Genomic DNA, 20,000 nt, shown 5'->3' on the forward strand with positions numbered 1-20,000 from the left:
TACCTGTGTCATTAATTACCAGACTTCCCTATGTGTGGCCTGTCCTAAAAGATGTACCTGGAGAAGTGAGAACAGACATGCACCAGCCACATGCTCAAAGAATAATCGATCTATAGTATCAAGCTGCATCTATAGATTCGGGGAGGGAGGGAGACTATTTCCTTCACATTTCCTAGGTGGGGGTTAGGGGGCACAGAGGGGTGGGCTGTAATTCCCACATGCAATCGAGTTTTGACATTTAAAAAAGTGGGTTATAATCATCTACAAATCACTTTTCTTCTAAAAAGACCAAAATGGTGTAGGGCACCATTCTAGTACTTAACTTCTCACATTTTGTCCCCATACTTTGGCCTTCTTAAGTGTCTTTCCTCAAATGAGCCACACCTATCTGGAACAAACCCTATCACACAATCATTTAAACCAGGACTTCTTAATCTTGAATAAGCATAAACATCCCCTGGGGATCATGTTAAAATGCAGCTTATGACTCAGGAGGACTGAAGTGGGGCCCAAGATTCTGCATTTCAAACAAACTCCCCAGTGATATTAATGCTGTTGGTCCATAGGCAACATGTGGGGGTTGGGTGGCGAGGGTTAGCTAGCTAGCTGCCTGCAGGGTTGCAGGGTCAGTGGGGGGCCCCGGAGAGGCAACAAAATCCTTGAAACAGTGTTCATTCCAGTTATAAAACATTTCCCCATTTCCTATCTCCCAGTCCTCACACCAGTTTATTCACCCTCTGTGGGGTCAGGCACCTTCATCCCAACCAGGACTGGTAAAAATATGTTCATGTCGTGCTCGGAATTAATCCGGTCTCCATGCTCTATTGTCTATCTCCGGAGATGGAAATGACGTTGCCTCCTTTATTAGCTTTCCATGGTCTGCCGGGACTGTTCTGTTGTTGATTTTTACAGAGAAAATAAGCAAACAACTGGGAGAAAGAGAGCTGGTTAACACGGATAATTCTGCTGTTCTGTTAACTTTAAAACTGTAATGGAATTTTTGCTTTAGCCTAAAATATCTGCCGACCTTATTCTCCAACGTCAGCATTTTGAGCAGACCCTCTGCCATGCAATCCCCACATTTGGTTCTGACAGAGTCTTGTTAGTCTTTTAACGTGTGGAATTGTAGGCCAAGATGTTTGTGTTTATGTCCCAAGCCCAGAATAAATAAATAGCTACATGGTATTGAAATCACCTGTCAAAATATCCTCTGCTGTTCCGAGGCACAAAGAAAAGTCTCTCAGTGTGATTGGCTGACTTGCTGGAAGAATTCAAAGGCTGTTTATCTCATTTGGTAAAAAAAAAAAAAAAAAAAAAAAAAAAAGACCTATAATTACTACATTTTGACCCTAAGGCAGGCAATTACTTCACAAAAGCTCTCCCCAGGAAACCAGACATTAGCCTGGCTAATTAGGCTGACCTCACTGCAAACGGCCTCTTATCGCAGCGCACATGGCGGCCTGGACACTGAGGCCAGGCCGGCTGCTGGGCTTCGCCAGAGACAGGTCCTGCCAGTCAGAGGAGACCGGGGGTGGCACTGCACTGTGTGTTGTGTTTTGTTTTTTACTACTTACTTTTATGTGCTCCTTGAAGCCCAGTCCCTCTCCCAGAGACGAGCTCTCATCAAAAAGAAGTGGCTCCCAGACAAACTGATCTTTATTGCATGAGGAGGAGGAAGCTGGAAAAAAGAAAGGAAAGCAACTGAGGTCGTAAATTCTTTCCAACATAGGAAATCAGTCTTTGCCCTTTAGGAAAATGGTTTGTTGTGTCAGCCCATTAGGCACATTGCCTAGCCCCCTTTCGTCCTTGCACAATTTGGGGGTTGACTTCTGTTTGGGTTCTTGAGGCTGACTAAATTTTTTTAATGTTCCAAGCATGTAGAATACTCTCCTGCTCAAAAATCAGACATCTCCCCAAGGAGTGCTGGGGGATGGGTTAAAAAATCATCCAGCCCCTTCCACACATGAAGAAGTGCATCGGAAGATGGCATGTGTGGTTCTGGCCCGGCAGCTCTCAGCTGCACCTGGCTGGGCAAAATGCTCTCCCTTGGCCTTGAACTCCAGGACACTCTAGCAATTGAAACAAGGGTCTGCACACTGGGAGGTGTTCAAGGGTGGAAGGGGAATTGGCGATTCTCTTCCAGGGGTGCAGACTACAAGTGTTCAAGGGCAAATGCGGAACAGGATGCCTTGGAAGATGAAGGCATGGGTATTTGGTTTGGGCAAGTCTCAGAAAGCAGAGGGAAGCCTAAGTCAGCTTGGGTCAGCCTGGCTGATGGGTCAGAATGGCCAGGGTGAGTCATCCCTCTGAGCTCACACCCTAGTGGTGTTAGAGAAGAAAGAATCATTCTGACACTTGTTAAAACACAAAGAAGACTTTCTTCAGGACTGTGGTGACAGGTGTCATGACTGTGGAAGAGAGACGAGACTCCAGTTTGAATATAGCCAAGGCAGCTGGGGATTTATAGCCAAGGAGCAGAGTGAGGGGTCGGTGGGTAAAAAAGTACTAAGAGGAAACATCAAGATAGGGGGATTCTTGCTAAACCAACCTAAGATTCTTGCTGAAGGAGGGCCAAGGAGATCAGATATGGAGGATGAGGGATGAGGAATATGATCAGATATGGAAGATGATCAGATATCGAGCGCAGTGGGATTCTCTCTAACCTGACTTGGCAGGGTTCTTGCTGCAACGTCATGAGGCAGGCTGAAGACAGGGCCCAAGGTTGAGGCCTCATTAAGAAGAAGATTCAGAGGAATCTAAAGTTTAGACAAGAAGAGTCTTTGTCCATGGAAGGCTGAAAGGCAAAAGGTGTGGAAGCACCTGGACCTTTTGCCTAGTGGTTTGAAAACAAGGACCAGAAAGGGAACGAAGCAGCCCTGAGCCAGAAGGTGGGTGTTCTTTGGTGTGCACGTGGCTCGTCTGGTGCTGCTGGCTTCTGGATGGCTAAGTGGCTCCAGCTGCCTGGCCACATGAGAACATTCCAGGAGGGTCCCGAGGCAGAATCTCCCTGGCTTCCTACAGATGAAAGAGTCAAGATGTTTTGTGACTACACTCTGAGCAACCAGCGGCATTCAGTGCTGGCTGGCAGTCAGAAGATCTGATGTTTACTCACCTCCACCTCGTGTGGCACTTTGGGATTTCCAGAGGAAAGTGTCCAGAGATGTATGGAAAAGCTGAGAGTGAGATTACGTATTCATTCTTACTTGAAGGCATCTGGGAGGGATAAATAATTACACAATGGTGATGCCAGCATTTCAGAAGCACATTACCTAATCCCATTCCAGTTAGATGGTTTGGCTTTCATCAGTCCCTGATCTCTCTCTCTCTACTTAGGGTAAGATGACTGAGTCGAGTAGGGCCTATGTGTGTATGGGTATGTGCCTGTGTGTCAGAGAGAGAATTTTTAAAAGGTAAAACCATGGCTCTCATAGAAATATCAAATGTGGGAGCCTGGGTGGCTCAGTCAGTTAAGCACCCGACTTCAGCTCAGGTCATGATCTCACAGGCCACGAGTTCGAGCCCCGCATCGGCTCTGTGCTGACAGCTCGGAGCCTGGAGCCTGCGTCAGATTCTGTGTCTCCCTCTCTCTGACCCTCCCCCGTTCATGCTCTTTCTCTGTCTCAAAAATAAATAAACATTCAAAAAAATTTAGAAATATCAAATGGACATATGCCAGTGATTTTATTTAACTTATTAATTAATAAGAGAGCCAGTAAGATGTTATTGCTGGCTCAAAGGGGAACCCAAGGGACAGACACATTCATAGGCCATTAAGAATACTGAAATGAATTTGCTTAGTAGATGCAGAAGTGACTGCTCCCACAGCAGGGGAGATAAATCAGTGGGGCCTCCACTACATGCAAAATTTATTTGCACTGATGTCAGTTATCCACAATTCACAAAGCTCTAAAAAGCTCACTGACAGTAAAAGGGGCAGACACCGCATAAAATCAAATAATCTGGAAAACTGGACATAAAATCAAATAGATCTGGAAGACATGCCAGACGACGCCTAGTTTCCCCTTTAAGACACCCAGCTATCTTTTTGGTTCATTTCAAAACCTTTCATAATTTGTCCCTAATATATAAATGTACACACACACACACACACACACACACACGGGTGTGTTTTTAATACCTCTATGTTCATGCAAATGTTGTTTACTTTTTAAAGTACTCTTCCTCCTTGCTCCCTGCCAGTCCAAATATGACTTGCCAGACCTGCCTTGACCTAATAAATCAGAATCCCAGGGAGACCTAAGACTCTGCTTTTTTACCAGCTGCCCCAGGTGAGTTTCTGATGCACACATACACATCAGAGTGGTGGTGGGCAGATGGTTCATGGGTTAAAATTGAAACTTGAATTGTGGACAGGATTTGGGAAAGAGAGCAGAAGGCATTCCGGGAAGTGGGCAGCTGTGGGGGAGAGGGTAGGAAGTAAGGCTAAATGCGGGAATGCCTGGGAAGGCAAGGATTCCTGCTTGAGTGAAGCGTTGAGGAGGAAGGAAGAGTGGATTGGATGAGTGGGCAACGCAGAGGGTCAGACTCAGTCCTGAGTTAATGCACATATTTTTCAGCAGGGAATTAATATAAGAAAAGCAGTGTTTCAGGAAGGCTCGTGGGAGCATAGTATACAGCATAGGCTTTGTTTTCCAATGAGACAGAGGCATGTTTCCTGAATGTGCTGCTTCATTTCAGTCCGGGAAAGGAGGCGATGCATATTCAGAGAGCAAGAAGTAGTCAATTTCCCTAGGTATAATCACTGAGAGACTGAATATACAAGCAGGCAGTGGCCAGACCATATACAAAAATAGAACTCTGACCCACAGTCTGCATCAGCCACCCAGGAAACCAACCCATGATCTACAGTAACCAGCCCAGGAAACCAACCTGCTGTCGATAACGCTTTTACAGGAAGTCTGACCACTATCTCTAGCAGCTGTTCCAGGAAGTCAAACAATAACCTCTGTAACTACTGGCCCCAAATAGCCAGGACTTGGCTAATTATAGACAACCACCCTAGTTTTGTCCATTATTCCAGTTTAAGAACAACCAGAGGGAGCCAAAGGTGCACCCTAGACAATCATATAGGATGCCCCCCTTCCAATTATCCCTCCCCCAGCTTCCCCAGACCAAATAGCCTCTAATCAGTGCACACCTGAAGCCTTCCCTTCTCTCTGCTATAAAGAGTTCCCACTCCTCTGCCTGCCTTGAGTCTCTGCCAAATGCAAGTGATGGTGACTGACTCCCTTCTAGAGCACGCTCCAAATAGCTTCTGCTTGTTCTCTTTGGGAGGTCTTTGTTTATTTCCACACCACAGTCCTCTACATCTCTGCTCTTCCAGCATGAAACCGTTTACGCCCACAGGCCTGCCAATTTGAACATGCAAGATTATTTTTCCCATGAATTCAATATGCTTCAGCCACAGGTATAAATTTATCATTGACATTTATCATTTCTGCATACTTTGTATCTCACACATTATATCTCAATAAATAAAATACTTCCATCAGGCAGCTGTGGCAAGTAAAAAGAAAAACTAGGAACTTAGAAGTCATGCGTTCTAGTCTCAGCCCTGTACCATCTACGTGTTCTTAAGTCAATGTGTTCAACTCTCTGGGCATTTGTTTCCTGTTATGTGAGACACAGAAATTAGTAATAGATGATGTCTCAAGCTTCTTGTAGTTTCAGCAACCCATGTATTTATAAAGAGCTATATCTCTCATTACAGCATATTTTAATGCACTACTTCCAAAATTCAGAAAGTCCTTAAACACCTGAATTTTTAGGTGTTTCTGTCTTTCACAGACTAGGTCTTTACTCATTGAATTTTCTCACTTAAAAATTCTTTTCAGGGGTGCCTGGGTAGTTCAGTTGGTTAAACATCCAAGTCTTGATTTTCATTCAGGTCATGATCTCATGGTCATGGGATAGAGCCTCTTGTCAGGCTCCATGTTCAGTGCAGACATGTTCAGTCCCTCCCCTGCTCAAGTTCGCTCTCTTTCAAAAATAAATAAATCAATAAATAAAAACAAAATTGTTTCCCAAATGTTTCAGAATTGTATGGGGAAATGGATAAGAACTTCTTTTTAATCGGTTTTAAAATTTTTATTAAGGGCCCACTCTGAAAACCACAGCACCGAATGATTTGGTAGTGAAAAGAGATTAACGATTTGGTTTGTGCCTTGAGGATCTTACACACTAATTGGAGGAATATGAAGTTTGACTTTATAAATCTACTTTAAAAAAACACGGATGTCAAAAAAAAGAAAACGGGTGTGAACAAGAAGTGTAGCAGGTGAGCACAAGAGGCAGAGAAATCACCAAATGACTTAGTCATGGAGAAGGTGGAATTTGAGCTGGGTCTGGAGGGAGGTAGTATTTGAACAGGTGGAGAAGAAAAGGGGAGAATGGGGGTCTTTCCAGGAAGGACAAATGGTATTAATCAGGAACGAATAATTTGCATTCAGAATACCCCAAGTAGCCTCATCAGACTGAGTTCTCTGAGACAGCAGAGGTAAATAGCACACAAATAGTACTTTAAGTCAAAATGCACAGGACTGCAAAGACCAAGGTGAAAGCTTTAACTCTTTTGAGTATTGCTTGGCACCATTTCGGTTCCTCCTAACTCAAATCTTATTATTATTTTAGTTGAAACTGTGGTAAAACAGGCTTCTTTTTAGGGATCGAAAGAAATAATATAGAAAACGAGGGAAAGAATTTGGCAATGTTTGCCTTTTATGTGTATGTGCGTCACCCTATTTACCTCTAGCAATGCTTTTTAAGATAAAATTGTGCTATCAGGGGCACCTGGTGGCTCAATCAGTTAAAGTCCTGCTCTTGATTTCAGCTCAGGTTGTGATCTCATGGTTCGTGGGTTCAAGCCCCACGAGCGAACAGTGCAAAACCTGCTTGGCATTCTCTCTCTGTCTGTGTCCCTTCTGCCTCTCTCTCTCTCTCTCTCTCAAAATAAACAAACTTTAAAAAATTGTACTATCGGGGCGCCTGGGTGGCGCAGTCGGTAAGCGGCCGACTTCAGCCAGGTCACGATCTCGCGGTCCGTGAGTTCGAGCCCCGCGTCGGGCTCTGGGCTGATGGCTTAGAGCCTGGAGCCTGTTTCCGATTCTGTGTCTCCCTCTCTCTCTGCCCCTCGCCCGTTCATGCTCTGTCTCTCTCTGTCCCAAAAATAAATAAACGTTGAAAAAAAAATTAAAAAAAAATTGTACTATCATATGCACACCATACAATTTACCATTTTAGAGCACCTGGGTGGTTCAGTCGGTTGAGCATCCAGCTCTTGATTTTGGCTCAGGCCATGATTTCATGCTTGTGAGATTGAGCCCCGCCTAAGGCTCAGTGCTAAGGAAGGATCCTGCTTCAGGTTCTCCCTCTCCCTATCTCTCTCTCTCTCCCTCTCCTTCTGCCCCTCCTCCACTCACACACACACACTCATGCTCTCTCAAAAAATAAAATAAAATAAAATAAAATAAAATTTGCCATTTAACCATTTTTAAATGTACAGTTCAGTGGTATTAAGTACATTCATTTATTTTTTATCATCCCAAGCTGAAACTCGATACCATTAAACAATAATTCCTATTTCCTCCACTCAGGCCTCTGGTAACCAGTGTTCCACTTTATGAGTGACTGCTCTAGGTACCTCATGTAAGTGGAATCATTCAATATTTGTCCTTGGTGTCAGCTTATTAGCATAATATCTTCACGGTTTATTCATGTGATAACACGTATCAGAATTTCATTTGTTTTTAAGGATGGATAAAATTTCTTTGTATATATTGACCACATTTTGTTTATTCACTTACCCATTGAGGGACATTTGGGTTGATTCCATCTTTTGGCCATTGGGAATAATGCCACTATGAACACAGGTATACAAACACCTTTTCGGGTTCTTGCTTTCAGTTCTTTGGGGTATATCTCCACAAGTGAAACTGGTGGATCATATATTAATTCTATGTTTAACTTTTTGAGACATTGCTATACCATTTTCTCTAGCGACTGCATTACTTTACATTCCTACCAGCAATGTACAAGTGTTCCAATTTCTTCACATCCTTATCAACACCTGTTATTTCCTGTTTCGTTTTGTTTTCCTTAATAACCATCTTAATGGGTGTGGCATGGTATCTCATTGCGGTTTTTTATTTGCATTTCCCTCATGATTACTGATATTAAGCATCTTTTCATGGTTTTTGTTTTTGTCCATTTGTATATCTTTACAGAAATGTCTATTTAAGACCTTCATCCATTTTTTTAAAAAACTGGGTTGTGTGGGTTTTTGTAGTTGAGTTGTAGAAGTTCTTTATAGATTCTGGATATTAATCCCTATCAAATAGATGGTTTGTAAAGATTTTCTCCCATTCTGTGGAATGTCTTTTCACTCTGTGGCTGATGTCCTTTGATAACACAAAAACTTCTAATTTTGATGGCCAATTTATGTGTCTTTTATTGCCTCTGGTTTTGGTGTCATATCCAAGAAATCATTGCAAAATCTAACATCATGAAGATTTCCTGGTTTTCTTCTAAGAGTTTTATACTTTTAACTCTGATATTTAGATCTTTGATCCATTTTGAGCTAATCTTTGCATATGGTTTAAGGTAAGGGTCCAACTTCATTCTTTTGCATCTGGATCTCCAATTTTCCCAGCACCGTTTGTTGGATAAACTGTCTTTTCCCCCATTGAATGATCTTTTCTCTCTCAGTGAAAATCATATGAGCATATATAGGAAGGTTTGTTTCTGGGCTCTCTATTCTATACAATGTTTGCCTTTTAAGGTAATTCATTAAGAATATGATGCACCAAAATGGTGCCCTCTACTCCAAAAGAGAAAGAAATTTTTTTCCTGATAATTATAATCACCTTCTAGCATGAGAAAATGCATTCTTTAGTTACTTACTTTTCTTTTTAGAATTTTTTTTTTACTTTTTATTTTTAAATAATTATACATTCACAGGAAGTTGCAAAAGTAGTACTGAAGTCCCATGCACCCTTCACCCAACTTCCCCCAATGGTACTTCTTACCTATCTATGGTGAAATATCAAAACCAAGAAATTGACATTAGTACAATTCCAGATCTTATTCATATTTCATTTGTTTTGCATGTATTCATGTGTGTGTGTGTATGTTTATGTGTATGTGTGTGTAGTCCTCTGCATTTCTTACCACACATGTAGATTCGTGTAACCACCACCATAATCAAGACACAGAAGAATCCCACCACAAGGTTCCTTCATGCTTCCTCTTTATAGCCATATCCATCTCCCTCCCTTTTCTCCCCCCACCCTAACCCCTAGCAATCACTAAATGTCCTCTCCAGCTCTATGATTCTGTCATTTCAAAAATGTTACATAAATGGAATCATACACTATGAAATATTTTGAGATTGCCTTCTTTCTTTCAGCCTTATTCCCTTGAGATCCCTCCCAACTGTTGAATGTATCAATAGTGCATTTTTATTGCTGAGTAGAATTCCACAGTATAGATATTCCAGTGTGTTTCACTATCTGTCCATCAAAGGACATTTGGGTTGTTTACAATTTGAGGTTATTTCGAATAAAGCTAATACGTATATGCCGTATATGCTTTTGTGTGGACATAAATTTCAATTTCTCTAGGACAAATGCCCAGGAGTACTATGATTGGATCATACAGTATGTTTAGTTTTATAAGAAATTGCTAAATGATTTTCTAGAATGGCTATGCCATTTCACATTCCCACCCAAAAGGTCTGAGGAGATCCGGTTTTTTCTCTGCATCATCACTAGCATTTGTATTGTGACTATTTTTTATCTTAGCTATTCTAACAGGTGTGTAGCGATATCTCATGGAGACTTTTCAGAAATGGTTTATAATTTGCTGCGTATCGGTTCAACTACTTTGCATTCCTGTTCTTCCTCTGAGTCCCACTTCTAGAAAACTCATGAGAGAAAACTCATTCCACATCCCCTTCCCTTTCCTCACTTCATTATTCCTCTTGGAACTAAAGGAATGTAGGAAGTGTCCCCATTTTCTCTTGGGTCGTATTGCCCTAACAAAGCCGCAGTTCCGGCCTTTCCTTTGCTTTCACCACTGGCCCTGCAATCGGCAGGGAAGGAAGGAAAGATGCAGCTGGCTAGAGGAGCGAGCCCATCCTTTGTGGATGTGGAGATTAGTTTTCTAGTCACAGAGCAGGTTGTTTTGCTTTCTGCTGCTTGGAGAGAGAGGGAAATGTAAATGTACTTGCTGTCATGTGAGCCTTCTGGACAGTGAAAACAGAGGCAGCTCTACTGCCTTTTTCCTAAATAATGTCAGCTAACCTCTTAAGAGAGCTCTTCAAAGATGATGTACACGTTTCAAAGAGTTTTGAAGCTAGAAGGGGTCCTGGGCAAGACCCTCAATAAACATCACTTATGTGCCTACTGTGTGCCGGGCTCTACGAGGGGCACCGCGCTGGAGCCCTGCATATGAATTAGCTAGACTCTTCATCTCCTGTCAGCAGATGTGATTGAAGCAGGTGACGTGTTGAAGCAGAGAGGAACAAGTGGCTGCTGGGAGTCAGAATAACCCCGCAGTTCATTGCCAGGAATTGGGGAGCTCATTGATCAACTCACCCAATTCTTCTCAAGCCTGAATGAGGCTAAGAACCATGTGGGGGGCCTGCTAAAAATATAAATTCCTGGATCCCCCTCCAGATGGACTGGATAAGAACCTCTGGAGGAAGAACCCAGGAAGCTGTGTTTTAAAACAAGCTGTCCATATGTGCTATGGACTAAACTGTGTGCCCCCCTCGCGAAATTCATTTGTTGAAGTCTTAAACCCTGATGTGATGGTATTCGGAGATGGGGCCTTTGGGAGGTAATTAAGTTTAGATGAGGTCATGAGGGTGGGGCCCTCATGATGGGATTAGTGCTGTTATGAAAAGAAACACCAGACACGTGCATACACAGATAAATGACCATGTGGGGACACAGCAAGAAAATGGCCATCTGCAAGCCATGAAGAGGGCCCTTACCAGGAAATGAATCAGCCAGCACCTTGATCTTGGACTTCCAGCCCTCAGAAGTATGAGAAAAATTCCTGTTGTTGAAGCTACTCAGTCTACAGTATTGTGTTATGGCAGCCTGAACAGCCTCATTCAATACGATTCTTAGAATTATGCTGATTGAGAACCATTGACCCAACCCAGCCGCCTCATTTGACAAGTGAGGAGACCTGAGCACAGTGAAATTAGAAACCTCATTTGGTGTCCCCATGTCTAGTGAATGGCTTGCTCATGATTGAGTCCAGGTTCTCTGACTTTTAGACCAGGGCCCATTCTGCAGCCTCTAAGATGACAAGTAAGTATGTGCATGTCAACTCTGGTTGATTGCCAGTGGCTACCAAAGGGACTGTGTCCAGAAGGGATCTGACGACAACTCCAGGCTCGGGTGGTATGGATACCATGACTGGCAGAGGAGGACACATGGAGAATAAGAAGCATCATGATTTGGGTGGGAACCCTGGACTTGGAATCCAGCTACTCTGTTGGATACAAAGGCTCTCCTCACTTGAGTTCACCAAGAACAGTACAACTTGAAGGTGTGGCCCATGACAGCAGCAGCAGCGGCACCTGGGAGCTTGTTAGAGATGTAAATTCTTGGGTCCTACCCAGAGTCACTGGACTGGGCTCCCTGGGAATGGGGCCCACAAGTCTGTCCTGATGCTTATACATGTTCCAGCTCGAGTAGCGCTATGCTAGAAAATAAGGACAACAGCACCAGTGTCTCTGGGTGGTGACTGTGAGAAGATGTCATAAACTAAAATATGCTCTACACATGTGAACTAATGTCCCTCTCCCTGGCAGGGGTCTTATTCCGCACATCGGTGGAGAAGCGCCTGGACTCCCCACCCACCTTGGGTCTCAGTATTTAGCAAGGCGCCTCTCATGTCCACTCCCCTGATTGCGTGTGGAACAAATGGAATCCCTCAGAGACCTCCTGAGAATGTCAGGATGTTTCTTCCAGCCCTCATCCCTCATAACCAATGAAAAAATGCCAGGGCTATGTATTTTTAGTTCAGGACATCTGTATTTGCCAGCCCTGAGCCCGCCTCCTTATCACGTGGCCCACATTGTGCAACCACTACACTCCTTTATTACAAACCCTTCCATTTTCTGTTAAGTAATGTGTTTGGAAGCCTGGGTGAATTAGAGACAGTAAGCATTTGATTGCTTACATTATTTTGGTTCAAACATGGCTCAAGGCCCAGGACTAATTTATTTATTTTTATATGGTACATTTCTATTTCACTTGGGGATTTGCCACCCCCATTCTCTCTTCCAGCTGCTCTCCCTTCGCCCGTCCACTCCCCTTGCCACCCTTCTTTCCCAGTCTGACTCTCTTGTGGGGTGGAAAGTTTGTAAAAGATGCCCCATCAGCAGCCTCCAAGCCAGTGACTCTGTTCCCTGCCAGTGTGGTTTGCTCGCACGTTCGGCCGCCCACCCAGGGCCTCAGACCACCTACCAGCGGCTCAGCAAAGGCATGCCTTTCCCACGAGCTAGCCAGCCTTCTCCCTCTGGGTGCACATCTCGGCGTGTGGGTGCGGGTCTGAGCTTTCAAAGGGAGGACCCTTCTACCAGGAGCCCCCAATCCTGGGTGAGAAGGTTGTGGCAGGTTTTTCGCTCACCGTCGTCCAGGGGAAGGCAACCAGCAACATGGACATGACAGAATCAATATCCTGTTACAGGTCCCCTGAGCCAATCTGTCCCCTGCCTACCCTTGCCCCCATTTGCAAAAACAGACTGCTCTGCATATGGGATGGAAACTGTGTCCTGGCAAAACACAAAAAGTAAATATTTAAAGGGAAAAAGGCACACACAAGGAAACAAGATGCCTTGCGTTTATGTTTCCATGGTCTGCTGCCAAGTACCTCCCAGCCTCTCCCGGCTCGTGTTCAGCATGCCATATGGTTTGAGACCAGTGGATTAAACCCCTCCACGGTTGTGAAAAACATCAGTCCATTTGGTCTGGCCTTTCTCTGCCTGCATTTGTTGTTCATTTGCGAGTTTCTCACATCCTTCGGCCGACTGCTGTCAGTGTGTTTACAGGTTTTAGATTTCTGATGGAATCTAAAACACCACGCCACACAGAGCCTGCTGCAGACCATCTCCAGGAGGAAGGAACCTCCTGGCGCCCTCAAATGAACATTTGCAACAGAGCCCTGTGACACGTATGATCAAACCAAGCTCCCATTTTGATGTTTCAGTGATGAATACTTCCCCCCAAAACTCAAGCCAAAAAAAAGTGATTTTCTGTGTTATCCCCCACTTGGCCTCCTACTGTGATACTGGTGACCCAGAAGCTTGAAGTGTGAGGCCTTGCCAGGCATGGGGTGAAAAACTGGCCAGCATTGGAGGGAAAGGTACAAGACAGGAATGATGGGTAAACCAGGACCATCTAGAACAAAGTCTCTCCCACTTCTCACTTGGGGTTAGAACTAGACCCCTAACTTCTCATGTTGACGGTATTATAGTAAGTTGTCATCAGAAATGAAATGAAAACATCCCGTACCAGGTCTCACACATCCTCACCCCAATCCGGAGGCTGAAAGCACTGCACGTGTGTGATGATCAGGGGAGACAAACAGATATAAGGGAATGCCTGTCCTACTCAGGAAGCCCAGAGTGTGCAGTTGGAGTGTGATTTGCACATCCAAATGGGACTTCTAAGCCTGGCGCTCATCACCTTTTCCCACCATCCCTCTTACTTTGCCTAGTGACTTCTACAGACAGAGCCATATGGAGAAAATTCCATTCTTATTTCTCACTCAGCTCTATCCAGTTCACACTGGGATTCTGTTTGATTCGGGCCCTATAACACATTGAGTTGGTTGTGGGAGATTATTTAGCAGGATTCATAGGCGCCTCTTGGCTGTGGATATCTGGGTGGGCTGAGGGGCCAACAGATGTGTGTTCATCTTTGAAGACAGGGGAAGACATAATACAAACTCATCACATTTATTTTTTTGTAGATTCTAGCCTGGGTTCACAGAGAGGCTGTCACTATCATGATTTGGAAGTTCTTTGATTTGGAAAGCTAGGAAGTACACTTCTTTATTATAATAAATCATGCCTTGAAGTTGTATGATTATTAGAGAAAAGGCTCTAGGGACCTTAAGAAGTCATTGCACGTTTGCCTCTGGTCCTTTGAGTACTAACTTTCAGTTGGGACTTTTACAGGACCCCTGATTTGATAAAATGTCCTAATGTGTCCCAAAATGTCTAGCATCATTCACGTAAATGAGTGCTGTTCACTAGACCAGAAGTGATTGGCCGTTAACCCCTGGGTATCCTAGTAGAGAGGTAACGCCATGAGCCAACACCACCAACATAGCTACGTAAGACTAGAACCACGTGCCACCAAATAAAGTAAGCCCGAGAATGGGCATGAGAGACAAGTGAAGGAACACTTATTTATTTTGAAAGAGAGACAGAGAGACAGTGAGGGAGGGGCAGAAAATCCCAAGCAAGCTCCACTGTCAACACAGAGCCAGATGCAGGGCTCGAACTCATGAACCATGAGATCATGATCTGAGCCAAAACCAAGAGCTGGATATTTAACCGGCTGAGCCACCCAGGAGCCCTAAGACAAGCAATCTTAATTGTGATACATACAAACTAGACATTGAATGACATTCTCTTGAAAAATACTAACATCATTTAAAGACCATAAATTTTCCTCAGTGTAATGATCTGACCATAGCTCTTACCTTTGGATAAGAAGTTTTTTTCTTTCCTTAAGTTCAAGGTAATTTATCATTTTGAATTTGTCTTTTTATCCTTTTAGTAGCTACCACTAGATTATTTTCCCAGAGTGTATGCCAGTTTAGACCCTCCCAGCATCATAAGGCATGAGAGAGAAGTCTTCCCACATCTTTACCAGCATTGGATATTATCACTATTTTTATTTTTTGCCAAGCTGATTGACAAACCACTGGATCTCTTTATTGTTATATAACACTCCCCCAAATACTAGTGATAATACTAGTGGAAATTCAAATGTTTGACATTCATTTTCATTTTAACTTCAGTGAGTTGCCCACTGTCCTAATTTCTTTCTTTTTTTGCTCAATAATTTGTACTCTCAATAGTAGAAGTACTAATGCTCTATCATATGTGTGTCAAATATTTTTCTAGTCCCCTCATCTCTATGTTATTATTTTTGTATTGTATTTGGCCCTGCAAAAATACTTAAGTTTTATGTAGTCAAATTTGTATGACTTTTTCTTTCAGACATTCTGGTTTCCTATCTTGCTTTAAAAGGCCTGCCCACCCTAGACATGGACAAACATTATCCTAAGTTCCTGATTAGAATGGCGTTAAATTAGGCATCAAGTTAGAAAGTTTTGTGTTTATGTTCTTGTCTTCCTCCAAGGAATCGATGGCCCGGGGGCCAACACCAGCCCATCACCAGTTTTCCTAAATAACATTTTGTTGGCTCCAGACACGCTCATTAATTTGCATATGGTCTGTAGCTGCTTTTGCACTACAATGGGAGAATTATGTAGTTGTGACAGTTGTATGGCCCAATACCCTAAAATATTTATTATCTGGTTCTGACAGAAAAAGCCTGCCAACCTTGGCATTGTAGGATCTCTGAATGTCTGTCCATTTCTTCAGATGCTATTTCATTTCTTTCTTTGAATCTCTGTATGTCTCTCCATTTGTTCAAATCCTATTTTATTTCTTTCAGTAATGTTTTATAATTTTTCATCATTTTTAGAAGGAGGCTAATGACAGTACCCATCTTATTGTTGTGCAGATTAATTAAGTTAATTAACATGAAACGCCTAGCACGATGCCTGGCTCATTAAAAAACTCTCAAAAAAAAAAAAAAGATAGCAGCCATTGTTTTACCCTGGCACAAAGAGGTGCAATAGACAATAAGGCAAAATTCTCACCATTCTGAATTTCCTGATTACTGTAGATTTTCTTTAAGTCATCAACTGGCTTATTAGAATTTCTTTTCCTGACTGTAAAATTAATGCAAATTCATTCCAGAGATTAGGGGAGAGAAATCAAGCAGGAAAGTTTTAAAAATTAAAATCTCGTCTGACTCCCCTACCCAAAGAAACCGGTGTTACTATGTTGATGTGTATCCAGCATGGTTTTCTGCTGGTACATATGCGTGTGTCCGTGTGTCAGGTGGAATCGCACTGTCCCATGAGGTTTGGGTCCCGGAGACATCACGTCTCGTTTTCTAAATCAAATCTCTGCCTGGCTGAGCTTAGTGAGAAGGCAACTGTCGGTCATTTGGGGGCTCCATCCTGTGCTTATAGTAGGCCAGTTAAGGATGCGCACTGCTGTGCTTGGGGGCAAGGACAGGCACAGTCCCTGCTGCGGGTGGTCGCCACTGACATTATGCAGCATCAGACAACGATGCTGCTGCCACCAGATAGCAATTCTTCATAGTTGGTAGGCACTGCCACCCCAGAGGGCACCGGGACACCCTCCACAGTGGTCTTCCCTGCAGACTACTTGCTCAGCCCCAAAGATGTTTGCTGCCATTCCAAAGCCATGGCTTAGTGAACCACATCAGGCAGCCACCTGGGATTGTGCCTGAGAGCAAAGCTTCCATGCTTTCACAAGGTCTTGAGGTATCTGCCAACCCACCTTCTCAGTTGGGCACCCTGCCCCTCTCCACCTCGGAAGCACAGAAGTTGTGCTTTTCTTCAGAGGACTCAACCCTTTTCAACAGAGACCCAGGTGGGCCCTGAAACATTTTTTAAGGGCTGTTACATATTAATCCCCCCCCCACACACACACTAGTGGGGCATCCTCAAGAGGAGGAAAAGAGATACTTCCATTTTTCCTTGGTACATCCACAAATACAAAGTAAAATTTAAAAGATACTGGTTGATTTTCCATTTGAGATGATTCTCTAACACTGTTTTTGCAACCTACTGTTACTGAATGAATAACATTTGGGCATGTTTCCATATTCTTAAATAACCTTTAAATTACATTAATAAGTACATATATGTATTATATTTGTGTGTATGCACATGTAACTATACATATATAACAGTTTCCATTAAATGTAAGAATGTACCTATGTTTGGATTCAACCTTGGATTTTTGCCAAAACCTTCTTCACCTTTGGCATCAGCCTTTGGAAGGCCAAGGAGCTGAATGCTGACTTCAGCATCATTTCCAGGAGCCCCAAACTTGGGTGTGACCAATGATTGTAAAAGCCCATAGATTCTCATCATTTCTAATCAGGAGAACAACAGTAGTAATATGAACAGAGCAAGATGTCATTTGAATTGAGAGTCGATATCTTATTATTTACTTTAAGGTCTAGGTTAGCATTCTGGGTATAACATGGGGCAAAATCTCCTTATTTATTTTATATGTTAAAATTCTGTCAGTCAGTTGATACATAAATAAGTAAAATGATGAAATAAACAATATAGATTGTGGAAAAATGTTAACTTCATGTGAAAAACAATTACCAACAACTTTCTAATGATTAAATGGGGGCATAGATAAATGATTAATACAAGTGTTTAAAGAGCATGTTAGCTAAATAACTTTAAAAAGAGTAGTTTATTGGGCCATCTGGGTGTCTCAGTCGGGTAAGCATCTGACTTTTGATTTTGGCTCAGGTCATGATCTCACAGTTCACGAGATCCAGCCCCACATTGGGATCTGTGCTGACAGTGCAGAGCCTGCTTGGGATTCTTTCTCTCCCTCTCTCTCTGCCCCTACCCAACTCTCTAAATAAATAAATAAATAAATAAACTTTAAAAAAAAGAATAGTGTATCTTTTTAAAGCCAATACACAGCAATAAAAATTTAAATAATACAAGGGGGAAAATAACCATTCATTTGTACTAGAATTCTAATATTTATAGAATTATTTGGCAGGGGAGCAAAGCAAACTTGAAGAACTATGTTGAATTTTTGGTTACTTAATTCCACATAGACCATGAGTCTTTTCAGGAAAGTTCCTATTTAGGAATTCTTATCTATGAGGATGAATTCTAGGCAGAATTTCATTATTTGTCATCCCGAAATTTCTTAAGGAGGAAAATAAATCCAAAGGCATGCACTACAACCTACATGGCTTGATAAATAACTATTAATCCAGACACAATAAAGAATGAAAATTAATTAACAACAGAAGAAAGTAGCACAGATAAATGAGATGCCCAAAGTGTATGTTTTCACTAGCCAAATTTCAAAACAACAGAGTTTGTATTAATTCTTTCAACAGATAATTTTTATGGTTTGATGTCTATGGAAACTAAAATCTTGAACAAAAACTCGTCAAAATGTTGTTCTGGTGAAGACTGTTCTCAGTAGATGAAGACAAAAAACTTTTGTGAATTACTAGAGTGATTAGGTACCAAATTCCTTCCAGAAAACATATTATTAAGAAGCTTTTTTTCCTGAATCATATTCTGCTGTGTGCAGAAGGTCTAGTGGTGTTATTAAATGTGCTACTTTTGTACTTTTTACATCAGTTTGAAGTCCAGTGCACTTCATCTATTTTGATGCCAACAGGCTCTGATCCTTCCCAGCAAAGTGAATTTTATTGAAAAAAATATTTATAAAATGAAAAGCCCATCAAGAAAAGTGTTGGGCAATTGCCTCTGACAAGAACAAACACAGTGAAGGCTACAAGTGATTTAGGAGTCTCCAGCATCCCACGGTTGTTTGCATTCTGCAGCTGCGTACTAAGACAGCTATTATGGCACAAAACTGCTGCTTGTAACTGCCAGGGAGTGGGCCTTCCATCATTCTTTTCCACCCAAGAATAAACTACATGACATAGAAGAGATTTTGGAACTGCCTTATCGTGTAATTTTACAACATGTTCCAACAAACTGGAATAGCCGCTATTATGTTTTCAAAGGCTGCTTGGGCAAAAAAAAAAAGCCTTAAAACTGCGCCATGCAGAGAATGCCAATCTAGCATGAGTACAAACGACCAAAGTTTGCTTGCAGAGCAAGTAGCTCATTGGTGGACTGTGCTGAGGAAGGGCACCACATGATGGGCTTTGAGAAGGCAAGCATCTCATTCTCCATCCTGCTGGAAGGTCCTCCTACATTCCCACTGCCAGAAAGGTATTGCACTTGGCACGCACACCAGGGAAAGCTGAGGGGTAGGTGGAAATCCAGATGATAGTGTTATCTTACAAGCCAATTATGTTGCTCCTCTGCTCTATTTTTAGAGTGAACGCTTAAGGACAAATTTTTCCTCGAGTGCATGCAAAAATATTAGAAATAAAGATGACTGGGGCACCTGGGTGGCTCAGTCGGTTAAGCATCCAACTTCAGCTCAGGTCGTGATCTCACAGTTCTGAGTTCAAGCTCCACATTGGGCTCTGTGCTGACAGCTCAGAGCCTGGAGCCTGCTTCAGATTCTGTGTCTCCCTCTCTCTCTCCCTCTCTCCCACTTGCTCTCTCTCTCTCTCTCTCTCTCTGTCTCTCAAAAATAAATAAACATTTTAAAAAATTTACAAAACAAACAAACAAAAAGAAATAAAGATGATGGAGGTTTGTTCTTTCTCTCACCAAGGTTTGTTGGAGTTTGGGTTTTTCTTGCTCTAAAGGGCCTGTAGAGTTCTCTCCAGGCTACTTCGTAGCAGGTTGAGTCTTGAGCATCACCTTCCACTGGAATCTGACTCTAAGCCTGGTCTGTGACTGGGCTTTCAATGGACTCACCAAAGCAAAGCAACTTTACCCAACCTGCGCCCCGGAGTCTTCTTAGATGCCCAGTGAAGAGAATTCCCAGGATGGCTCAGCTGCCTCTCAACCTATCTCAGAAGTATTAATAAAGACCTGTGGCAAATTGACCCTCAACCCTATTATCAAACTCCCCTCCTCCCCTCTATCCAAATATCCACCACAACAGGAGGACAGAGAGAAGAACCTACAGGGGCTTATTGACTGCACATTCAGCAGGAAGAGGGGTGGAGTAAGGGCATCGTTAACTGCTCGGAAAGAAAGGATGG

Source organism: Felis catus, chromosome D4 (assembly GCF_018350175.1).
Source record: "Felis catus isolate Fca126 chromosome D4, F.catus_Fca126_mat1.0, whole genome shotgun sequence".
Lineage (NCBI taxonomy): Eukaryota > Metazoa > Chordata > Mammalia > Carnivora > Felidae > Felis > Felis catus.